This window comes from Triticum urartu, unplaced genomic scaffold (assembly GCF_003073215.2).
Source record: "Triticum urartu cultivar G1812 unplaced genomic scaffold, Tu2.1 TuUngrouped_contig_4538, whole genome shotgun sequence".
NCBI classification, from domain to species: domain Eukaryota; kingdom Viridiplantae; phylum Streptophyta; class Magnoliopsida; order Poales; family Poaceae; genus Triticum; species Triticum urartu.
The window spans coordinates 5,422-10,628 of record NW_024115133.1 but is presented as its reverse complement, the minus strand read 5'-3'; the positions used below and the strand labels follow the sequence as shown (position 1 = coordinate 10,628).

The 5,207-nt window shown below is 45.4% G+C and overlaps 1 long non-coding RNA gene across 1 annotated transcript; it reads left to right on the top strand.

Moving 5' to 3' along the window:
* The first annotated feature begins 2,770 nt into the window (after positions 1–2,770).
* Positions 2,771–4,603, top strand: LOC125527971. Its single transcript, XR_007292292.1, has 2 exons — positions 2,771–3,021; positions 4,048–4,603. It is a non-coding gene; the product is annotated as an uncharacterized LOC125527971 (long non-coding RNA).
* The last annotated feature ends 604 nt before the right edge of the window (positions 4,604–5,207 follow it).

Genomic DNA, 5,207 nt, shown 5'->3' with positions numbered 1-5,207 from the left:
TTGATTTGGCTAAGGTAGGAAAGAATCTATTATTTGTTTGCTAAAGCAAATTGCATTAATGGGAGAGATCCGTTGATTTGGCTAAGGTAGGAAAGAATCTATTATTTGTTTGCTAAAGCAAATTGCATTAATGGGAGAGATCCGTTGATTTGGCTAAGGTAGGAAAGAATCTATTATTTGTTTCCTAAAGAAAATTGCATTAATGAGAGAGATTTGTTGATTTGGCTAAGGTAGGCGGTTTTTGCGGTTCGTGGCGGCTCAGTGTGAGGTGGGACGAGGTACCAAAAAAACCATGAGAGGTGGGACGGAAAAAAACCTGGGAGGTGGGAGTTGTCCCTGGATAACCTACGAAATTTCGTAGATTTTTTAGGACGAAAAAAAACCAGCGGAGGTGGGACGAAAATTGACCAGCGGAGACTACCAACTGCTCCATTAGGAGTAGAGATACTCTTGTCACGAAACATAAGTACTGATGGGATGTGTTGATGAGACGGTCGATCTATGTCAGTCTCGATCTCACATTCCGATCTTGAGATGGGATGATCTCAACATCTTTCATTTTACTGGACAATCCGTCGAGGGTTTGTCCATGGCAGAGTAGGTCCGACATAATTATGTCGCTTTTCTTCAAACGATAAACATAAAGATTCAACTATGTAAATTAAACAGCCCTGCATCGCGACGCCTTTGCATGTCGGATCCGTCCTACATCGGATCCACGCGCAAGGGGCGAATGAGCCCTGTCGCCGCCGCCGCTGGTCGGGCTTCACCTAGTCATGCCCTCTAGCAGCGGTAGGGGAGGGCAGGAGCGGGAGGCGGGGCGCTAGGAGGCGGTTAGCGATCTCTCCCATCGCCTGCGAGGGCGACTCGGGAGGGTCCTCCGTGCCACAGTAGGTCGAACATAAATTGGAATTTTTTTTTACCGAAAAAGGGTTTCCCCCGCATTGTATTACAAAGCAACCAACACCGATGACATCGCAAAGGCTGGGGCGAGCAGCACAACAAGCCCAAAGGAAAATAGAAAGAAAGAAGAAGAAACAAATGCCCAAGGGGCCCGGTGGGGAGGGAGGGGAGAGGGAGGGCTTGGGGAGAAAGGGGCCGGGGCACGTCCGGTCGCCCGCAAGGATACTGATTTGCATATTTGTATAGTTCTTATTTATACTGATTTATTGCAACGGCTCCCAGGTGGATGGACGGAGAGCTCGGGAATGGAGCGCACGGTCTTGGAAGCTTTCGACGGAGCCGCGGCCGGAGTCGACCCAGTCGTCGAGGGTGACCCGATCATCGGAGGCGACGTGAGTGATCACATGGGTGGTGTAGGACATCGATACGTGCCGATTGTTGGGCGGCATCGGTGGATGGACTGAGAGCTCGGGAATGGAGTGCACGGTCTTGGAAGCTTTCGACAGAGCCGCCCCCCAGAGTCGTGGGAGACGGCAATTAACGAGTTCCCCTGAGCCTTGATAGCGGCGAGAAGGCGTCGATGGGAGGAATCAGACAGCCAGCCGCCCCCGGAGTCGTGGGAGACAGCAAACGAGTTCCCCTGAGCCTTGATAGCGGCAGGAAGGCGTCGATGGAAGGAATCAGACAACCAGGTTACTCTCCATGACACGTGAACGGTCAGGCGAAATTGACGGGTGCCGGACCCCGGGTTGTCGTGCCGACATATGCTACCTACACTACTTAAGTAGGTAAAAATGCGCAACCAAATTACTATATAAATATCAGTTTAATTTTAAAAATATGCAAAAATAATGAGATCATTTGGATTTGTGGTTTAAAAGTTGCACATAATCAATGTTTGGTCAATAAAATTACTATCTTCTTTCAAACAGAGAAAGAAGGGCCACGTCGATCATATATTTCAGCAATATATTTTTGTGTGTGGATATATTTCAGTAATATACGCTATCTGACTTTCAAAAAAAAGTACTATCTGGTGGAGCGCGTAGGGAAAAAAGAAATACGGGTTGTCGTGCCGACATATGCTACCTACACTACTTAAGTAGGTAAAAATACGCAACCAAATTACTATATAAATATCAGTTTAATTTTAAAAATATGCAAAAATAATGAGATCATTTGGATTTGTGGTTTAAAAGTTGCAGATAATCAATGTTTGGTCAATAAAATTACTATCTTCTTTCAAACAGAGAAAGAAGGGCCACGTCGATCATATATTTCAGCAATATATTTTTGTGTGTGGATATATTTCAGTAATATACGCTATCTGACTTTGAAAAAAAAGTACTATCTGGTGGAGCGCGTAGGAAAAAAAGAAATACGGGTGACGGCGGACTCGAACCTTGGTCGCCAGTTCTGAAGGGAGTTGATCTTTCCACTGGGTTATCTCAGTCATTGTATAATATGTTGACGGACTTAAGCTTATTGAGCGAAAGTTTTCGCTAGCATATAAAGGAAAAAATCGCACGCTGGATCAGACGCCTGTCTGGTGGAGCGCGCAGGGCTCGCGCAATGTATCAGACCCGCGTCTGGTGGATTGCGCCGCTGTTTCCTTACCTCCTTCTTTCCCACAATTGTTTTCCTCTTTACTTTTCACGCGCCGGACCCTAGTCCTAAAAAAAAACTACCCCATAGCAACCCGAGTCGTACCTCGATCCCCTGTTCTGCCGCCGCGCAACCTGAGCGCTGGCCGCATCCAGTAGCCACATCATGGCGGCGCGTCCACGCCGCCCCCAACCCCCCCCCGCCGCCCCCCCCCTGCCACTCCCCTCTCCCTCTAACCTTGCTCCACCACCCGTTGCTCGGCGCCTTCTGCTCGTCGGCCTCCTCCTTCCTGGATCTCGGCTGGTCGATCCTGCCCGTGGGCGCGTGGCTGGACCACCCGACACCTCAACTCCGGTGCCAACGGACCTGCCATCCTGCTCGCCTGCCCGGGTCTTCCGTGCGCTTCAGTGCAACGCCCTGCAACAGCTCTCCCGTGGTCAGCTGTCCCTCTGCTTAGCGCCGCTCGGACAGGCTCGTCTGTCTCCCTTGCGACCAACGACCTGAACAACAATAGTATGATTATCCCCTCATGTCTCTCTCTTTTTTTTTTCATTGCAAGTGCAGCAAATTTAGATTGAAAATACTTCACATGGGCATTAGTACTGTGCTATACATACAACATAAGGATGCTGATTTTAGTATGAAAGTAGCAGACTAATTTTCCCTTGCTTGTTGTTTTATCGGTAGCTACTTTCATGTTCTTCCACATCTGCAATAATAAGATGGTTCAGGCAAATAATAAGATAGAAAATCCAGGCAAATTTCAAAACTGAATTTGATGAACATGAATGCCGTTCATATACTTCAGTTCAATTCAATCTATTCCCTGCTCATGTGCTTATATAATCGCAAAGCTGCTGTCTCGGGCTCCTTGGCTTAAGATGGTGTCTTCTTAGTGATGTTGCTCCAAAACATTTTAGGCTGCTTCACACTGAACCTTAAACCAAAGAGAAATTAAACAAAAAACACACTGAATGGAACTTAAGCAGAAACACACAGGAGCTTTAATTGAGTGAATCATTCAAATTAAACCATCTATAAAAATTCATATATGGCTGCAACCATTCAACTGAAACTCCTAAAGTAAAATTGCATGACAAGTATCATACATTGAATCAAGTAAAGAATCAAGCAAGTATCTTGAATCTGATATGTAGCGTGAGGTATGTACAACAACACATTCGTGGAGATCAGTAGCATAAAGGTATGCTATGTTCTTCAGCATAAGTTAAACAATCTGGTTGTTAGTTTTGAGCCGTGATCTCTTCACTGTCTCTGAATTTCTGTTTTTGCATTATCTAGCCAACTACTAAACTGAACGTATTTAAACTCATGTCACATATACTACCATGTGACAGTAGTACTATTTCTTCTTCCATCAACCAAATTTTGCTTTACAATGTATAGATAAATTTTGCTTTACCATGTGACAGTAATATTGGTATGTATGTATCCCTGTTGTCTTGTCTTGTAATGCAGCTAGTGATGCCGTTGGCTGTAATTTAGCTTCTAAAGCAGCTGTTATGGTTTTTTTAACAGGACTGGCTTTACGGAGATAAGGCAAAAATGACACGAGATAAGAGCTGGATGGACAGGGAAAGAAATTCTGGTGAGTGGCAAACTGGCATGAAGGATTTCTTGAATTTTGCCTTCGATGGTGCTCACCCAGACTCAACAGTCCCATGCCCATGTAGGAGATGTCTCAATGTTGTTCCAAAAACGAAAAAGGAAGCTCATACTGACTTGTTGTTCAATGGGATGGATCCAACCTACACTCACTGGATATACCATGGTGAACAATCCGATGAGGGAAGCATGTCTGAAGATTCTGATAATGAAGACGCTTTAGATGATGGTGCTGGGGTATGTGACATGCTCAATACTCTCATAAGGGGCACAAACATGGAAAGCAATGCAGACATTGGTGAAGGTGCGGGAGACATTTATGTGGATGCTTCCAGCGGTGATGAAAGGAACCAGGAGCCAAATGCAACAGCCAAGGTCTTCTTCGAACTATTGAAAGAGGCAAAAAAAGAGTTGTACCCAGGTTGCAAGGATTTCACGAAGCTATCTTTCATTGTGAAGCTTTACCAAATCAAGTGTGTGTCTGGGATGACCAATAGAGCATGTGACTTAGTTCTGCAGATGTTCACGCATGTGTTGCCAAAGGGTCACTACATCCCTACTAATCTTGCAAAAGTAAGGAAGGTGATCCGAGATCTTGGGTTGGACTATAAGAAGATACACGCGTGCATTAATGATTGTGTGCTATTCCGTAAGATCTTGGGTTGGACTATAAGAAGATACATGCGTGCGTTAATGATTGCATGCTATTCCGTAATGAACATGCTGATGCAGAAGAGTGTCCTGTCTGTCATGCGTCTCGATGCAAATCTACTCCTACCAGTGATGAAGACAATGCATCAGGCCGTAAATCAAAGAAGCCAGTGCCACAGAAAGTTCTAAGGTATTTCCCACTCATTCCAAGACTGCAAAGGTTGTACATGACAGAATATATGTCATCACATATGAAATGGCATAAGGAGGGTCGGGTGGATGATGGCGTAATGAGGCATCCTGCAGATTCGAAGGCGTGGAAGCATTTTGATAATAAATATTATAAGAAATTCTCAAAAGATGCTCGCAGTGCTCGGCTTGGCCTTGCTTCGGATGGATTCAACCCCTTTGGGCTCATGAGT